General features: G+C 39.2%; 1 pseudogene; it reads left to right on the top strand.

Moving 5' to 3' along the window:
- Positions 1 to 9,074: 9,074 nt before the first annotated feature.
- On the top strand, positions 9,075 to 9,790 carry LOC109574882 (olfactory receptor 10AG1-like; annotated as a pseudogene).
- Positions 9,791 to 20,925: the final 11,135 nt, after the last annotated feature.

Below are 20,925 nucleotides of genomic sequence, written 5' to 3'. Positions count from 1 at the left end.
ATCAGGAGGTAGGGACCACAGAACCCACCTTAAGAGTCTGTCCATCATGAAAGAAAATTCACGATGTTAATCTCATGACCATACTGGTTTTATGCCTGGAGACAATTTCCTGATCAAAGTATGGATAAATAGAACTGAAAGAATAGCACAGATGTATCACTGAGCTGAGGGGGCAGACATCAGAACTCAACAAAAGATCCTAAGATCTGTACCAAGGCACAAAACATAAGAGAAGTGTGTTGGCTGGGGCTGGAAACTGACCAATAGACCTGTATTAAATTTTCCTGAAAGTCTCAGGGAGAACAATGGGATATGCATATCCCAGAGAAGTTTACAGGGGGCTTCTAAGAAAATTACTGCCATGTGGTTGCAGAAAGAATGGAGATACTAGAGATAAAGCATAGCTCAGAGTCATAGGAGTTGCCTCCCAACCAGAACAGTCAACATCTGGGTATATTTGTGAGGTGGGCGACAGTGGGCCTCTAGGCCAGACACCAGGTGTTGTCAGGTGGAGTAGAATTGAGCCTTTGTTCTCGCCCCAATACTCCAAGGACAAAGCCAGTGATAAAAGCTGAGCGTTGCTAAAGCCAAGAGACAGGTAGTTGCCCACTCCTGAGGTCAAGGAAGACTTCCCTGTCTGCACATGTGCAGGAAGGCTTCTTGGGGGTTGAAAAGGGAGGGTGCCCCACCCTGTAATAAGCATGAACATGCACCCATAGGCTGTGCACTCCTCTTGAGGAGGATCCATGGACCAGTCAGGTTGAAGGAAGAAACAAGATAACTGGCCAAAGGTAAACAAAACCCCGGAAGGACGGTCCTATATGTGTGATTTACACACCTCCACAGTGCACTCCTCCTCACTCAGGACACCCCCCCGCCCCTTCCTCTCAGGGTGTGTATCTCTGCCTAGTTTTTGATGTACTGTACTCCTCCTCATGTCTCTAATGTCTCACCCTTTCTTTCTGGGGGTGTATCTCTGCCCTGCTTCTGAGTTGGATAAACAAACTGTTTTTCTGTGTGATCTCCCATGCATTGAGCTTTATCTCTAATAGTAAAATTTGTATCTGTTTTTACAGTTTTTCTCTTCTTAAAACATTCTTACTTTCAGCTAGGGGCAAGAGTCAGAGCCACTTTAATTCTAGCCCCTGGTGGTTTTGTGGCTAGGACTCTTGGTTTTCATCCCATGCATCATAGGCTATTTAAATTACCTAGAATATGAAAAGCTCAGGAAGACTAACCCACTGTCAATAAAAATAAATAAATAAATAATCAATTGAAAATAACTGCAAGATGCCCCAAGTGATGGATTTAGCAATGCCTCCCATAATCTCTTAATAGGATAGCCAAGGACTTGAAATAAAATATAGCTAAACAAAATTTGAGTTAAACACAGAGTTTCAGGGCTTCCTTGGTGGTTCAGATGGTAAAGAATCATCTTGCAGTGAGGGAGACCTGAGTTTGATCCCTGTCTTGGGAAGATTCCCTGGTGAAGGGAATCCTACCCTCTCCAGTATTCTGGTCTGGAGAATTCCGTGGACAGAGGAGCCTGGCATTCTACAGTCCATGAGGTAACAAAGAGTCAGACATGACTGCATGACTTTCACTTTCACACACAGAGAGTTTCAACAAATACATAAAACCTGTAAAAAATGCACTGAAATTCTTGAGCGAAAGGTAAAAAGAAAGGGAATGAAATATAAATGAAAAGTAAGTAAGATGAAAAATTAATGTGATTAGATTTACAGCAATTTGGACATATGCAAAGAAATGCCAGTGAACTTGAATTTAAATTCTGGAAAAAAATAAAACCCATAAAGAATATTTTAAAAATGATGTAAAAAAAGTCACAGCCTCAAGGACAGGCATTGTCTAAAATATTAATAACTGAAGGCCAAGTGTAAAGAAATAATTACAGTGATAGAATAATTTTCAAATTTGTTGGAAATCATGAATAAACGTATTATAGTGAGCCCCTTTAGAATGAACAAGAATAAAATCTATCACACCATAGTGAGACTGTTACAGAATGCAAGATTGTGTCCCTGATGTACAGTGAAGCCAAACACAGCTGAAACATCCCAGTTTGGAGCACAAAAAGCTTGACTGCAGGGCCATGGAAGAACAGGTGCCTCGTACTCCAAAAACATTTGGTACTTTTGCAAGTGTTTAAACAAAGCATTTTTAAAGACCAGATGAGGGAGAGGGTCCCAGTGTACATGAGCAGCTCATGTACAATTATGTATTTGGTTGATTCTGAGGTAGCAGAGCAGCTGACATTATCAATCATTAGCTGCCAGTAGGTCTGGAAATCAAGCAGCTGATTTCTTCCACTTGGTAGTGGTTACTAGCACTTGAGGACTTCCCTGGTGGTAATACTCAAAATTCTCCAAGCCAGGCTTTAGCAATATGTGAATCGTGAACTTCCAGATCTTCAAGCTGGTTTTAGAAAAGGCAGAGGAACCAGAGATCAAATTGCCAACATTCACTGGATCATCAAAAAAGCAAGAGAGTTCCAGAAAAACATCTATTTCTGCTTTATTGACTATGTCAAAACCTTTGACTGTGTGGGTCACAGTAAACTGTGGAAAATTCTGAAAGAGATGGGAATACCACACCACCTGACCTGCCTCTTGAGAAACCTATATGCAGGTCAGGAAGCAACAGTTAGAATGGGACATGGAACAACAGACTGGTTCCAAATAGGAAAAGGAGTACATCAAGGCTGTATATTGTCACCTTGCTTATTTAACTTATATGTAGAGTACATCATGAGAAACGCTGGGCTGGAAGAAGCACAAGCTGGAATCAAGATTGCCGGCAGAAATGCAGATATGCAGATGACACCACCCTTATGGCAGAAAGTGAAGAGGAACTAAAATCTTTGACTCTTTCACTCTTGATGAAAGTGAAAGAGGGGAGTGAAAATGTTGGCTTAAAGCTCAACATTTAGAAAACTAAGATCATGCCATCTGGTCCCATCACTTTAGGGCAAATAGATGGGGAAACATTGGAAACAGATTCAGACTTTGTTTTTTTTGGGCTCCAAAATCACTGCAGATGGTAATTGCAGCCATGAAATTAAAAGACGCTTACTCCTTGGAAGGAAAGCTATAACCAACCTAGATAGCATATTCAAAAGCAGAGATATTACTTTGCCAACAAAGGTCCGTCTAGTCAAACCTATGGTTTTTCCAGTGGTCATGTATGCATGTGAGAGTTGGACTGTGAAGAAAGCTGAGCACCGAAGAATTGATGCTTTTGAACTGTGGTGTTGGAGAAGACTCTTGAGGGTCCCTTGGACTGCAAGGAGATTCAACCAATCCATCCTAAAGGAGATCAGTCCTGGGTGTTCATTGGAAGGACTGATGCTGAGGCTGAAACTCTAATACTTTGGCCACCTCATGCGAAGAGTTGACTCATTGGAAAGGACACTGATACTGGGAGGGATTGGGGGCAGGAGGAGAAGGGGATGACAGAGGATGAGATGGCTGGATGGACCATCACCATGGTTGGATCATGTCCATCACCCACTCGATGGACATGAGTTTGAGTGAACTCGGGGAGTTGGTGATGGACAGGGAGGCCTGGCGTGCTGTGATTCATGGGGTCACAAAGAGTCAAACACGACTGAGTGACTGAACTGAACTGAACTGATGGCTCAGATGGTAAAGAATCTGACTGTAAAGCAGGAGACCTGGGTTTGATCCTTGGGTCGGGAAGATTCCCTGGAGAAGCGAATGGAAACTCACTCCAGTGTCCTTTCCTGGAAAATCCCATGGACAGAGGAGCCTAGTGGGCTACAGTCCCAAAGAGTAGGACATGACTGAGCAACTAACACTTGACTTCTTTAGCATCTGAGAAACCCAGGGAATGTGCATGAAATGCTATTATCTGGGTACTTCACAGAGGAGCTAGACAGAGGATTTCAGGGAGGTGCAATAGTAGTCCTGATCTGTTAGACAAATGACTACTTAAAGCTAAAATATTGACAGGGTAAGCTGGGATTATAATATAGACACAAGTATAATATATGACATCAATAACAAAGAATGCAACCTGAGGAACTGGCAGTATACTGTTACAAGACTATGATGTTTGTGAAATGTCAGGTGTGAAGTGCTTGATGTGAGACATGAAGTGGAATGTGGAAAGTTGTAAACAAAGATCAAAGTGGAACAATTTTAACTGTAGGCAAACATTGATAACTTGCACATTTTAAATTGTAAGCCCTGAAGCAATCACTGAAATGATAATAAAAAGAGCAAGATATCAAATGTAAAATATAAAACAATTAATTCCAAAATTGGCAGAAGAGCAGCAAAACAAAAGAATAAATGGAAACAAATAGAAATTTATAGTCAAAAAGAAAAAAAAAGTTAAATATGGACTACGCAGTTCAAGTGAAAAGTAAACATTAAAATTTTAAAAAGCTATATGTTCAATATCAGCCACCTTGAACTGCATTTTGAGTAAACAGACTAAAAGTGATTGAAAGTAAAAGAAATGAAAGACTGAGATAATTTCCATATAATAAATTGTTAATAAATATTTTTGAATGTACAAAAAATGGAGAGAAGAAAAAAATGAGATAAGGTATAAAGAAGAAAGAAAGAAAGTGAAGTCGCTCAGTCGTGTCCGACTCTTTGAGATCTCATGGACTGTAGCCCACCAGGCTCCTCAGTCCATGGAATTTTCCAAGCAAGAGTACTGGAGTGGGTTGCCATTTCCTCCTCCAGGGGATCTTCCGGACCCAGGGATCGAACCTGGGTCTCCCGCATTGCAGGCGAATGCTTTACCATCTGAGCCACCAGGAAAACAAGGTATAAGAAAAATGTATGTATATTAGATATTAAAGAGGTCATCATGCAAGTATGTTCAGCATGGGGGGTGTGTGTGTGTGCTAAATTGCTTCAGTCACATCGGATTCTTTGTGATCTTATGGATTATAGCTCTCCAGGTTCCTACATCCGAGATTTCCCAGGTAAGAAAACTGGAGTGTGTTTCCATGCCCTCCTCCAGGACATCATCCCAACCCAGGGATTGAACTCTGTGTCTCATGTCTCCTGCACTAGCAGGTGGGGTCTTTAGCACTAGCGCCCCCTGGAGTGCGTTCTGAGTATAAAGCAAATCTGTCAAAATCAGAAGCAAAGACAGCTCTCAAAGAACACTTTTGAAATAGGAAAGCATTTCTAAAGCAGCAGTAAAATGGAAAAAATGAATTAGACATTTGCTTGTACCATATGTAGTTTATCTTGCTTCCCTGCTTCATCCATAAAATTCCATAAACAAATACAGCTTTTGTTGGTAATAAGAATATTTTCCAGCTTCAGGAAGGAGATTTTTGTAAGAATTCCTCCCAGCGATGAGTGTTGTGTGCGTGTACACGGGGCGAGGGGGGCGAGAGAGAAAATGCATCTTCTCTTTTCTGGCTGCAGGGAGCTCGTGTCAGAGCCTAGTTATGATCCTTAAATTCTCACTGTGTGCACACTGGGCATTTAGGGACCTTTTCCCTAGGAATAACGTGGTTTGAGTCACAGGGTTCCTGGTCAAAATTCTGTGTATAACACAGTCATAAGGTTCCTGATGGCACATGCTGTGTGGTAAGTGTTTGCCCTAAAACCTGTGGGGATGATAGGGACACATGAGTTAGAGTCAGAAAATACAGTCTTTATTCTTTTACTTAGAACAATTCTACATTTTTGGCAGTGAAAATGGGATCCAGCCGGTAGAGGTCAGTGTTAGGTACTATTTGAAATTACCTAACTTACTCAACAGAGAAGGCAATGGCACCCCATTCCAGTACTCTTGCCTGGAAAATCCCATGGACGGAGGAGCCTGATAGGCTGCAGTCCACGGGGTTGCACAGGGTTTGACATAACTGAGCGACTTTACTTTCACTTTTCACTTTCATGCATTGGAGAAGGAAATGGCAACCCACTCCAGTGTTCTTGCCCAGAGAATCCCAGGGACAGGGGAGCCTGGTGGGCTGCCGTCTATGGGGTCGCACAGAGTCGGACACGAATGAAGCGAAAGGTCCCCTTATAGAAGTGTGGTAAAATAATTGCAAGGGAGTAAAACCTCCTGACTAAGGAAAAACACCGAGGCTCAAAATTCAAAGAAATAGTCTCCTAATACAGTGTAGATGAGTAGAAATTACTGGGAAATGACTCTGTTACAGGAACAATAGCAAAACGTAGTCTGTAAATATTAGATTCATGCTTGAAGTGCTTCTCTCCACAAAACACATGCATGTGGATTGAAACTGAGAAATGTAAATTACTAAATGTTTCAATAAGAAACAGGAGTTTTTAATTTAGAAAATGCTATAAGTAATGGTTGTTCTTGGGACTTCCCTGGTAGTCCAGTGGTTAAGACTTCACCTTCAAGTGCAGGGGACACAGGTTCGATCCCTGCTCAAAAAACCAAAACAACAACAACAACAACAAAAAACATGAAACAGAAGCAATATTGAAACAAATTTAATAAAGAGTTTAAAAAAGATCCACATTAAAAAAAAAACTTCAAATAATATAGTTGCTCTTAATCTTTGTTTATAGATTTCATTAATGAGCTGTATGTGTCTATTCAGGGGTTCCCAGGGTGTCTGAGAGATAATCATACTTTGAATAAAATAATCTTAGTTTCTCTTAAAGGTGCGAGAATAAGTAGAGCATGTTCAGATGATAACAATGCATGGTTTTCGGAAAAAGACTATTCAGAGGAATTAAAGAAAATCAAATAACACAGGTAAGAAACCAGTTGATAAAGAGTTTGGACATGTTCCTGCAGGTACTGTTGGACCATTAAAGGTGTTTCTTCTTCTAGGACGTCTTTGCCCACTGACTGAATTTAGGAAATGGAGGAGGCATGAAATTATATTCTGTGGAAGGCCTGAAGGAAAATCTGATCTACTGTGGAAGAATTGTTTGCAAAAACACCAACTTAATTGCCAACAGGAGCATTTAACTAGCAATTTAGATGTATAGAGGGAAAACAAATATTCCCTTGAGGAAGAAGTGAGGATTTCCTCTATAAAGAGCCTTGCTTTATAAAAGCATGTTAAGTTCCTGTTTAAAAATCTTACAGATCTTAAACAATGTAACGTTTAAAATACATAAAAATTCATCAACAGGAATAAAGTAACCAGAAAAATTTGAAAAAGGTAAATATAAACTATTATGTATTAATATTCTATTTTAATTCAAGATAGTTTCTAAATTTCAGGATCAAGATTTAATAAATAATATCAAACAACTATGGGCTTTCCCTTGTGACTCAGATAGTAAAGAGTCTGTCTACAATGCAGGAGACCCAGATTCAATCCCTGGGTTGGGAAGATCCCCTGGAAAAGGGAATGACTATCCATACCAGTATTCTTCCCTGGAAAACTTCACAGAGTAGATAGGTTACACTCTATGGTGTCACAAAGAGCCCGACATGACTGAACGACTAATACACATGTCAAACAACTAAAATTGTGAGTATATATGGGTTGAGCACCTATTTATTCTTTAAGATAGCCTTATTTAAGTTAGATTTCTTACTTTCTGCATTAAAAAGTTAAATAATATGTTTGAAGCATTTGAAATATATGTTTCTAATTTGTCTATTGTTAACATAATACTAATATTAATATTATTCATTTCTAGAAATAATCTATTAAGAAAACTGTAATCAAAGAATGTTATATTGCATTCAAATTAATCAAACATATTTGGTTAAACTGTCAATAAAATAAATGTTGCCATTACAACTAAAATAATTTTAATGAGAAAGAATCACCTTTTATTAGTGAATTTCCTTCTATAGAGCTTCCTGAGTGGGACTAGTGGTAAAGAATCTGATTGCCAGTACAGAAGACATAAGAGACATGGGTTCAGCTCCTGGAAGATCCTTTGGATGAGGGTATGGCAACCCACTCCAATACTCTTGCCTGGAGAATCCCATGGACAGAGGAGCCTGGCAGGCTACAGGGTTGTAAAGAGTTGGATGTGACTGAACATCTGAGCACTTTCCTCTATAGGGGAATATATGAAGCATTTTTTGCATCCAAATTATAATTTCCTGAAAAAGAATATTTAGCTTAACCTTTTTGGTTGATTTTTATTATTGTTTATGTTGCTCAATCAAATCAGACAGCAAACAGGGAAGGAATTGGACACAATATCTGACTACATTTGTGAAACTTTTATATATATCTTTCTTTTCCCTATGAACATTTAATTTTGACTAAATGTCCAAAATTAATAGGATTAAAAATAGTTAAATGTCAAAATGTTGTGTTTTTAAGCAATTAGATGTATTTTAATTTAGTAATTTGGAATTCTAATTGGTGGAAGCTTATGATCTTGAATATAAAAGCTTTTTCTCTTACATTCTTATAGTTTTAACTTTCTCAATTTTTAGAAAATAACCACTTCTAATAATAATTTCTACTTTTAAGTTAATTCAGAATCATTTATGAAGTAGTAAATTAGGGTAGAGCCTTATGCCATATCTTTACAGAATGAGTTATTAGAGATAATATTAAGGGTAAAAAGATAGAACAATGTGTTAGGTGTTTTAGACCAGATATTATTATATTATAGACTAGGTTGATTGGGGGGAAAAAAATCATGGAAGTTAGACAACTAGTAGTTAGTTGATGTTTTGACTGTAAGAAGTAGTTTGTCTGCTTTCTCCATTCTCATGCCATAATTTAAATTAAAATGATGAGACATATAGATTTTATTAGAATGTAGATGTAACTTTATAATTCATTTAAGATTTTTTTCTGCAGATGAGTTTATAGATCCTGATTTCAAATCAAATTTCCCCAAATCACATAACACAAGTGTGTCAGAAAGTAACTGAGAACTGATTAAGACCAAAGCCCATGTCCTAGTCCAATTGTACAAAAAGAAAATTCAGTCAAGAAATGTAAATTTAAAGAAAGAAGATCAATTGAAAATTACAGAAACAAATCTATCATGATGGAATTTGTCCTCCTGGGTTTCACTGATATTCCCCAATTTTGATGGTTTCTTTTTGGTATATTCTTAATAACCAGAGTAGATGCCACTCTTCAGATGTGCATGTATTTTTCCCTTGGCAGTTTTTCTTTCCTAGAAATCTGTTAGGTATCTGTCACTCTTCCCAGGATGCTCGTCGACCTTTGGGCCCAGACAGGAACCATTTCTTTTTTCACTTGTGCTACACAAATGTGCTTCTTCCTTATGCTAGGAGCCACTGACTGCTGCGTGGCCATCTGTGACCTTCTGCACTATCCCCTGGTCATGAGCCCCCAGGTCTGCGTCAAGTTGGTGGTTGCCTCCTGGATTGGTGGTACCCCAGTCCAGATAGGCCAGACATGCCAGATTTTCTCTCTGCCTTTCTGTGGCTCCAACACAGTCAATCATTTCTTCTGTGACATTCCACCATTATTAAAACTGGCTTGTGGAGACATCTTTGTTAATGAGATGGTGGTCTATATATTTGCTGTATTGTTTGTCACTTTGCTCCCTTTCTGTTGATACTTGGATTCTATATCAGAATTAGCTCCACCATCCTGAAGCCAGCAAACAAAGGAAGGACCAAAGCTTTCTCCACTTACTCTTCCCACATCACTGTTGTACTTTTATTCTATGGATCAGCCACTGTCACCTACTTAAAGCCTAAATCAAATGAACATGAAGGACTAGACAAACTGCTGTCTCTTTTCTACACCATTTTGACTCCAATGTTCAATCCTATCGTATATACTCTGCAGAACAAACACATTAGAAAGGCAATGAGAAAATGTCTTCCCTAAGTGAAAGATGAGAGTGAAAAAGTTGGCTTAAAGCTCAACATTCAGAAAACAAAGATCATGGCATCTGGTCCCATCGCTTCATGGGAAATAGATGGAGAAACACTGGAAACAGTGTCAGACTTTATATTTTGGGGCTCCAAAATCACTTCAGATCGTGCTTGCAGCCATGAAATTAAAAGACGCTTACTCCTGGGAAGGAAAGTTATGACCAACCTAGATAGCATATTAAAAGCAGAGACACTACTTTGCCAACAAAGGACCGTCTAGTTAAGGCTATGGTTTTTCCTGTGGTCATGTATGGATGTGAGAGTTGGACTGTGAAGAAAGCTGAGCACTGAGGAATTGATGCTTTTGAACTGTGGTGTTGGAGAAGACTATTGAGGGTCCCTTGGACTGCAAGGAGGTCCAACCAGTCCATGCTAAAGGAGATCAGTCCTGGGTGTTCATTGGGAGGACTGATGCTGAAGCTTAAACTCCAATACTTTGGACACCTCATGTGAATAGTTGACTCATTGGAAAAGACCCTGATGCTGGGAGGGATTGGGGGCAGGAGGAGAAAGGGACGACAGAGGATGAGATGGCTGGATGGCATCACCGACTCGATGGACATGAGTTTGAGTAGACTCCGGGAGTTGGTGATGGACAGGGAGGCCTGGCATGCTGAGATTCATGGGGTCACAAACAGTAAGACATGACTGAGCGACTGAACTGAACTGAATTATCGGGATTATGAGACATTTGAAATAATACAGAAATTATGCTGCATTTATGTATGTAATTTGTTCACAGACTTAACTGAAATTTACTGTTCAGCATTGTCCTAAATTTTTAAATAAGCTCATGCTGTAATTTCCTTTTAGTAGAGAGTTATGTCCTCATGTTTATGGCAATTGTGTTCATTTACTTAGCAATGTTTTATTTTTAAAGATCAGTTTTCTCCTCACTGTAAACTAGTAAATAGAGATGTCTAAATAAACAAGAAGGTGTGATATTCAGGATGTGCTATAATTGGAATTATGCTGTTTTCCCTTTATTTTCAATGCCTTTCTATACTCTATGTTTATATTCTCTATTAAATAAGTAAAACACCCTCTGATGCTACAGAATCATTACTAAGTGATTTCCTCATAGGAAAAAAAAAAGCCTAAATATGTAAGTGTGTAAGTATGAGAAGTACTTATAAAAACAATAATGCATAGCATCAATGTTTATTGCAGCACTATTTTTCTAAGCAAAATTAAAAAAAAGAAAATGAATGCTCATATTGAGAAAGCTTTTAATAAATATTGTGCATAAATATGATAGAAAAATATGGAGTCACTAAAAAATAACACATTACATCTATATGATATGGGTCCTCAATAAATCATTTATTCTTGTATCCATGTTTTTTTGGTCATTCCTTCCTACACTGACCTTTTGTTTAGCTCTATGATTACCTGTGGCAAGGAAACTTTAGTAAATATGAATAGCACTTTGACATTAGAATTTGTCCTTTCTAACAATGGAAATCTTTTCATCACTGTGTTAAAAAGTTCAGTCTACACTCCTGGACAATTAAGGAGCACATAGAAAGAAGCTACAGCCCATGTATAAATGATATAAAGATGGAATCAATTTCAACAGATTTGCAATCTGCTACTTTAAGGATTTTTGAATCAATTATACAATATTATTTACAAGTTGTTTAAACTGTATATTATTCATTGATGTTAAAAATTTCTCTTTCTATACTGAAATGTGCATTTTAATTGTTGTTTTAGAATACTCATATATGGTAAAATTTTCTAAGTACTTTCATGTCTGAAAATTTACTTCACAAAGGTAATATCTTTGGACTAAAATAAAAGTCTCTCTGCTGGTCATTTAAATGACCTCAGTATTACTACAAAGGAGTAAGGCACATACACTGTTAGATACTGGGAGTGAGGATAAAAATGCACAACCTATTTTTTTTTTAAGTCTACAGTTCTCAACACAATGGTATGTGCATCTTTACTTTTTTAAGGAAAAAAAAAGTCTAAGAACTGTAAAACTAAACAAACAAACCAAACTAAAACTAACCAAAGGAACAAAAAAAGCAGATTATGTTCTATGGGCACAATAGAATTAAATGGAAATGATGCTTTGTGAGTGGTGGGGAATGGTGAAGGGAGGAAGCATGAGAAAATTTCTATGTATGATAGACATGTTCCTTATCTTGGTTGCGATGGTGGTTTCACTGGTGTACACACATGCAAAATATGTCTAATTATAAGTTTTCAATATTCACTGTTTATTACACTTCATGCATTAGGGCTTCTCTGGCAGCTCAGCTGGTGAAAAATCCACCTGCAATACAGAAGATGCTGGTTCAATTTCTGGGTCTGGAAGATCCACTGGAAAAGGGACAGGTTATCCACTTCAGTATTCTTGGGCTTCCCTTGTGGCTCAGCTGGTAAAGAATAGGCCTGAAGTTGGGAGACCTGAGTTCAATACCTGAGTTGGGAAGATGCCCTGGAGAAGGGAATGGCTACCCACTCCAGTATTCTGGCTGGAGAATTCCATGGATTGTATGGTCCATAGGGTCCCAAAGAGTTGGACACGACTAAGCGACTTTCATTTTCACACATTGCTGCTGCTACTGTTGCTAAGTCACTTCAGTCATGTCTGACTCTGGCTCCCCTGTCCATGGGATTCTCCAGGCAAGAACACTGGAGTGGGTTGCCATTTCCTTCTCCAATTTCACACATTAGCAAAATGTTAAAAAGAAATTTTTAAAAGATTGGAATTTAAAGTAGAAACTTTCAGTAAAAGAAAACAAAGAGTAATTGTTACTATCAGTCTTGATCTACCAACAATGTCAAACAAATATCTAGCCTGTAGTAACATGACACTATTGGTAATTTCATATCAGAAATAAACTAAAAACAGTATGGTAAATACAAGAATAAACACCACATATTAAATTTATATTTTATTTTCAAAACATATGTGTCTTTACAACAAGCATTTTAATATTTTAATTATATACCACTAGTTCATAAAAGGTATCACAGGTCTTACAGTAATTTGGTAGGTAATGAACAAGTGTTCAGTTTCTACTAATGTCCAGTAGCAAGTCAAGAGCTCAATATTAAAAAGAAGAGCACTTTGAAGAGAATGGAAAAATCTTACTCAAAAATCCTAAAGGCTTGAACTGTAATTCACCTTTGGGGACCTGTCAGAGGCTTCAAGCAGCATCCCTATTTGCCATGGTCACCTCAAACAGCATTGGATCTACTGAAAAATATGGACCAAGTGATAGAGAGGCTTAGATAATAGCTTGGACAGATTGCAGAGCCTTCTGTTTTTCTAGGCTTCATTCAAAACTAGCAGCTTTTTGGGTCACTTGGGAACTGAGTCATAGGAACACACTTGATAAAAGGAATATGTTGCCTCCCAAATCTAAAAAGGCCTAGTATATCTTACCCTTCTTTCTTTGATCTAGGAGACAACAGATGCAGCAATGACTATTCATCTGAGAAGAGCTATCTCAATATACTCCACTTCACTAGCCCACTAGAAATTTCACTGAGTCAGAAGACCCTTGAAATTTAGTCATGTTTATTTCTTACCCAGGATAAGAAAAGTAGAAAAGTACTTTACCAACAAGCCAGAGCAATTGCTGCTTCTTGTTCCCTCAGTCCAGTCAGCATCATACGATCAGTGTTAGGACCCGTGTTATATTCTTTGGAAGAGAAAGATGATGAAGGGCTCTACAAACTAAATTATGACGGAGAGATGGAGAGCTCATACATCCTTGAAGTGAGTAAGTGAATATGTGTTGCTGGTCTTGCCAACAGAAAGCAAACTCTGTCTCGTGGGCCTCAGAGACAATGTGGAGAAGAACACCAATAGTTTCATGCCAGGGTCTGGGCATGTGGTCATTTGCTCAACCAGTGAAACTACATCTGGTTCATCAGGGGCAAATGAAGACACCACTTGGTTAAGCTCATGCTAATTACTCTTTTTCTTCAATATTTGTCTTCTACATAATTCAAATGGGATAGCTTAATGGGAATATAGGAAGAATTACCATCACTGTGTCATTTAAGTCCTTGTAGCACCTGGGTTTCCCAGGTAGTGATGGTGGTAAAGAACCTGCCTGCCATTGCAGGAGACTTAACATTTGCAGGTTCGATCCCTGGGTTGGGATGACATTGATTCCAAGAATCTCATGGACAGAGGAGTCTGATGGGCTACAGTCCACAGGGTTTCAAAGGGTAGGACACAACTGAAGTGACTTAGCACACATGCATGCTCTCAGACAGCATCCATCTCTGTAACACCTCCAGGAATGTAGTACTACTGTAAAATTCTCCCAGAAATGGTTAGTTTTAATGGCTTTCATTTGGAATTTCTCCTCATGACACCCCTCACTTCACAGTTTATGGAACCTATGTGGGGATGCTGCCAACTGCTAAAAATATCTATTCTAATTATATATTCTGGAAATGGAAAATAACTATAGAATGAGTTCAAGAACTCCCTGGACTCACTATGAGGTGAATCTGAGCTAAAATTATGTTGATCATTTGACCCCCCCTATAAAGTTCTACTTTGACTGGATGACTACAGTGACAACTTGGGTCTCTTGGAATCAATGTCGTTTGATAACCAGTGTTCAGTTCAGTTCGGTTGCTCAGTTGTGCCCAACACTTTGCGACCCCATGGACTGCAGCACGACATGCCTCCCTGTCCATCACCAACTCTTGGAGCTTACTCAAACTCAAGGCCATTGAGTCAGTGATGCCACCCAACCAACTCATCCTACATTGTCCCCTTCTCCACCCACTTTCAAACTTTCCCAGCATCAGGCTCTTTTCCATTGAGGCAGTTCTTCACATCAGTTGACCAAAGTATTGGAATTTCAGCTTCAGCATCAGCCCTTCCAATGAAAATTCAGGACTGATCTACTTTAGGATGGACTGGTTGGATCTCCTTGCAGTCAAAGGAACTCTCAAGAGTCTTCTCCAACACCACAGTTCAAAAGCATCAGTTCTTCGGTGCTCAGCTTTCTTTATAGTCCAACTCTCACATTGATACATGGCTAAAGGAAAAACCATAGCTTTGACTAGACAGACCTTTGTTGGCAAAGTAATGTCTTGCTTTTTAGCATGCTGTCTAGCTAGGTCATAGGTTTTCTTCCAAGGAGCAAGTGTCTTTTAATTTCAAGTCTGCAGTCACCATCTGCAGTGATTTTGGAGCCCCCAAAAGAGAGAGTCCAGTAGTTTCAGAAAATTGTGATTATTTCCTTTTTCCAAGTGCATTTACCTTGATAAAATCTTTGAGTCCTTTTGGGGAGGGCGGGATAAATATTACAAATAAAAATCTGGCTATTTTTACATCCTTCTCTAGAGGACTCAAACTCCCCTTCACTGAAAGGTTTCTGGGGCTGTAAAGTGGCTCATTTCTGGGAAGTAATGAGGAGCCATGACTATCTATTTTAATAATTTTAGTTCGATTTTGGTCGCTTTAAGTCAGAAGGTGTCCAATGTGCTACTAGAGATCAGTGGAAAAATAACCCCAGAAAGAATGAAGAGACAGAGCGAAAGCAAAAACAACACCCAGTTATGGATGTGACTGGTGATGGAAGCAAGGTCTGATGCTGGAAAAAGTAATACTGCATAGGAATCTGGAATGTTATATCCATGAATCAAGGCAAATTGGAAGTTGTCAAATAGCAGATGGCAACAGTGAACTTTGACATTTTAGGAATCAGCAAACTAAAATGGACTGGAATGGGTGAATTTAACACAGATGACTATTATATATACTACTGTGGACAAGAATCCACAGAGATTCTTAAGAGAAGGAGTGGAGTAGCCATCATAGTCAACAAAAGAGTCCAAAATGCAGTACTTGGATGCAATTTCAAAAATTACAGAATGATCTCTCTTCATTTCCAAGGCAAACCATTCAATATCACAGTAATCCAAGTCTATGCCCTGACCAGTAATGCTGAAGAAGCTGAAGTTGAATGGCTCTATGAAGACCTACAAGACTTTTTAGAACTAACACCCAAAAAAGATGTCCTTTTCATTATAGGGGACTGGAATGCAAAAGTAAGAAGTCAAGAAACACCTGGAGTAACATGCAAATTTGACCTTGGAGTACAGAATGAAGCAAGGCAAAGGCTAACAGAATTTTGGCAAGAGAACGCACTGGTCATAGCAAACAGCCTCTTCCAACAACACGAGAGAACATGGACATCACCAAATGGTCAACACTGATATCAGATTGTTTACATTTTTTGCAGCCAAAGATTGAGAATCTCTATACAGTCAGCAAAAACAAGACTGGGAGCTGACTTGCTCTGATCATGACCTCCTTATTGCCAAATTCAGATTTAAACTGAAGAAAGTAGGGAAAACCACTATGTCATTCAGGTATGACCTAAATCAAATCCCTTATGATTATACAGTGGAAGTGAGAAATAGATTCAAGGGACTAGATCTGAAGACAAAGTGCGTGATGAACTATGGAAAGAGGTTCATGACATTGTACAGGAGACAGGAATCAAGACCACCCCCAAGAAAAAAAACATGCAAAAAAGCAAAATGACTGTCTGAGGAGGCCTTACAAATAGCTGTGAAAAAAGAGAAGCAAAAAGCAAAGGAGAAAAGGAAAGATATACCCATTTGAATGCAGAGTTCCAAAGAATAGCAAGGAGACATAAGAAAGCCTTCCTTGGGGATCAGTGCAAAGAAATAGAGGAAAACAATGGAATGGGAAATGCTATAGATCTCTTCAAGAAAATTGGAGATACCGAGTGAATATTTCATACAAAGATGGGCTCAATAAGGAAAGAAATGGTATGGACCCAACAGAAGCAAAAGATATTGAGAAGAGGTGGCAAGAATACACAGAAGAACTATACAAAAAGATTTTCATGACCCAGATAATCACGATGGTGTGACCAGTCACCTAGAGCCAGACATCCTGGAATGTGAAGTAAAGTGGGCCTGAAAAAGCATCACTAGAAACAAAGCTAGTGGAGGTGATGGAATTCCAGTTGAGCTATTCCAAATCCTGAAAGATGATGCTGTGAAAGTGCTGCACTCAATATGCCAGCAAATTTGGAAAACTCAGCAGTGGCCACAGGACAGGAAAAGGTCAGTTTTCATTTCAATCCAAAGAAAGGCAATGCCAAAGAATGTTCAAACTACCACACAATTGCACTCATCTCACATGCTAGTAAAGTAATGCTTAAAATTCTCAAAACCAGGCTTCAACAATATGTGAACTATGAACTTCCAGATGTTCCAGCTGGTTTTAGAAAAAAAGAGGAACCAGAAATCAAATTGCCAACATCCACTGCATCTTTGAAAAAGTAAAAGAGTTCCATAAAAACATCTATTTCTGCTTTATTGACTATGCCAGAGGCTTTGACTGGGTGGATCACAACAAACCGTTGAAAATTCTAAAAGAGATGGGAATACCAGACAACCTGACCTGCTTCTTGAGAAATCTGTGTGCAGTTCAGGAAGCAAAAGTTAGAACTGGACATGTAACAATAGACTGGTTCTGAATAGGAAAAGGAGTACATCAAGACTGTACATAGTCACCCTACTTATTTAACTGGAATGAAGCACAAGCTGGAATCAAGATTGCTGGGAGAAATATCAATAACCTCAAATATGCAGATGACACCACCATTACGGCAGAAAGTGAAGAAGTACTAAAGAACCTGTTGATGAAAGTTAAAGAGGAGAGTGAAAAAGTTGGCTTAAAATTCAACATTCAGAAAACTAAGATCTTGGCATCTGGTCCCACCACTTCATGGCAAATGGAAGGTGATACATTGGAAACAGTGGCAGATTTTATTTTTGGGGGCTTCAAAACCACTGCAGATGGTGATTGTAGCCATGAAATTAAAAGAGGCTTACTCTTGGAAGAAAAGTTATTACCAAGCTTGACAGTATATTGAAAAGCAGAGACATTACTTTGCCAACATAGGTCCATCTAGTTAAGGCTATGGTTTTTCCTGTAGTCATGAATGGATGTGAGAGTTTGACTATAAAGAAAGCTTAATGTAGAAGAATTGATACTTTTGAACTGTGGTGTTGGAGACTATTGAGAGTCCCTTGGACTGCAAGGAAATCCAACCAATCCATCCTAACCGAAAATATCCTGAATATTCATTGGAAGGACTGATGCTGCAGCTGAAACTCCAATACTTTGGCCACCTAATGCAAAGAACTGACTCTTTTGAAAAGACCCTGATGCTGGGAAAGATGGAAGGTGGGAGGAGAAGGGTGCAACAGAGGATGAGATTGTTGGATGGCATTACCGACTGAATGGACATCAGAACAGATCAGTCGCTCAGTCATGTCCAACTCTTTGTGACCCCATGAATCGCAGCATGCCAGGCCTCCCTGTCCATCACCAACTCCCGGAGTTCACTCAGACTTACGTCCATCGAGTCAGTGATGCCATCCAGCCATCTCATCCTCTGTCATCCCCTTCTCCTCCTGCCCCCAATCCCTCCCAGCATCAGGGTCTTTTCCAATGAGTCAACTCTTCGCATGAGGTGGCCAAAGTACTGGAGTTTCAGCTTTAGCATCATTCCTTCCAAAGAAATCCCAGGGCTGATCTCCTTCAGAATGGACTGGTTGGAGCTCCTTGCAGTCCAAGGGACTCTCAAGAGTCTTCTCCAACACCACAGTTCAAAAGCATCAATTCTTCCGCGCTCAGCCTTCTTCACAGTCCAACTCTCACATCCATACATGACCACAGGAAAAACCATAGCCTTGACTAGACGGACCTTTGTTGGCAGAGTAATGTCTCTGCTTTTGAATATGCTGTCTAGGTTGGTCATAACTTTCCTTCCAAGGAGTAAGCGTCTTTTAATTTCATGGCTGCAGTCACCATCTGTAGTGATTTTGGATCCCAGAAAAATAAAGTCTGACACTGTTTCCACTGTTTCCCCATTTATTTCCCATGAATGGACATGAGTTTGAGTAAACTCTGGGATTTTGTGATGGACAGGGAGGCTTGGCATGCTGCAGTCCACGGGGTCTCAAAGAGTCGGACATGACTGATCGACTAAACTGAACTGAAAATCCTGATAAATACTAATGCCAAGAAGTATGGGCTTTGCAGGTGGCGCTAGTAGTAAAGAACCTGACTGCCTGCTGAGGACATAAGAGACACTGGTTCAATTCCTGGGTTGGGAAGATCCTCTGAAGGAGGGTATGGCAACTCACTCTAGTATTTTTGCTTGGAGAATTCCATGGACATAGGAGCCGGGTGTGCTACACTCCATAGGTCGCAAACAGCAGGACAGGACTGAAGCGACTTTGCAAGCATGTGCACAGTTTCTGTATGGTGTGAAGAAATAAAATATGGGTTTAGTGTCCATGCTGTGGATGAAAAAAAAAAAAGTAAAAGCAAAGAAAAAAAATGTACCCTCTTTAACAGCATATAGTGACATCAGGAATTCGCTCCATCATCTGCATTCTCAGAATTAAAGGCTGGGTTTAGTTTCCTAGGTTTAGTTTGCTGCACATGTATAGATGAAGCAGAGTTTCATCTGTTTCACAGTTTTAATTTCAAGTTAGTTGCCATGGACTCCATGGAAAATGGATTGGAATATGTGAGGTGTGGTTTTGCTCTACATGAGTTATATTTGCTCAAGCTAGTCAGATAACTTACAATTATGATGGGAACCTATCATTTTTGAGTTATATGGAGACAGAAGATGACAATATACGTGTAACATGACGATTGCATGTGTATATGTCTCTGTGTGTGCATGTAAATAAATCCAATATCTGCTTATTGAAGTCTTAGGCCCTAAGACATCAGAATGTAACTGCTTTGGAGAAGTCTTTGAGGAGGCAATTAACTGAAAATGATACATTTAGGGCAGATCTTATCTAATATAATTGTTGACCATGTAAAAAGAGATTATGGAGAAGGAAATGGCAACCCATTCCAGTATTCTTGCCTGGAGAATCCCATGGGCGAAGAGCTTGTTGGGCTACAGTACATGTTGTCACAAAGTATTGGACACAACTCAGAGACTAAGCAAGCAAGAAGAGATTAGGGCATTGAAATTCAGAGAAAAAAGATAGCTTGAAGACAGAGGGTAAAAGCTGCCATCTACAAATGAAGAAGAGAGGTATCAGAAAAAAAAAAAAAATCAACCCTGCTGTTACAATGATTTCAAATGTCTAAACCCCAGAATAGTGAGAAAATAAATTTCTTTTTAAAAAATATTTATTGCAGTATAGTTGATTTACAATGTTGTTAGTTTCAGCTATACAGCAAAATGAATCTATTATACATATATACATACTTTTTTTAAACATTATTTTCCTATATAGGCCATTACAGAGTACTGAGTAGAGTTCCCTGTGCTTATTAATTATATATTTTATGTAGTAGGATATATATGTAAATCCCAACTTCCCCTACTCCCCAGTAACCATAAGTTTGTTTTCTATATTTGTAAATCTATTTTACAGATGGTGACTGCAGCCATGGAATTAAAAGACGCTTACTCCTTGGAAGGAAAGTTATGACCAACCTAGATAGCATATTCAAAAGCAGAGACATTACATTGCCAACAAAGGTCTGTCTAGTCAAGGCTATGGTTTTTCCTGTGGTCATGTATGGATGTGAGAGTTGGACTGTAAAGAAAGCTGAGTGCCGAAGAACTGATGCTTTTGAACTGTGGTGTTGGAGAAGACTCTTGAGAGTCCCTTGGAGATCCAACCAGTCCATTCTGAAGGAGATCCAACCAGTCCATTCTGAAGGAGATCAGCCCTGGGATTTCTTTGGAAGGAATGATGCTAAAGCTGAAACTCCAGTACTTTGGCCACCTCATGCGAAGAGTTGACTCATTGGAAAAGACCTGATGCTGGGAGGGATTGGGGACAGGAGGAGAAGGGGACGACAGAGGATGAGATGGCTGGATGGCATCACTGACTCAATGGACGTGAGTCTGAGTGAACTCTGGGAGTTGGTGATGGACAGGGAGGCCTGACGTGCTGAGATTCATGGGGTCGCAAAGAGTCGGACGCGACTGAGCAACTGAACTGAACTGAAATCTGTTTTGTAGGTAAGTTCATTTGGGCCCTTTTTGTAGATTATTCACTTTTAAGCAA

Source organism: Bos indicus, chromosome 2, assembly GCF_029378745.1.
Source record: "Bos indicus isolate NIAB-ARS_2022 breed Sahiwal x Tharparkar chromosome 2, NIAB-ARS_B.indTharparkar_mat_pri_1.0, whole genome shotgun sequence".
Lineage (NCBI taxonomy): Eukaryota > Metazoa > Chordata > Mammalia > Artiodactyla > Bovidae > Bos > Bos indicus.
The sequence above is the reverse complement of the archived record's forward strand: the minus strand, read 5'-3'. Positions and strand labels throughout refer to the sequence as shown.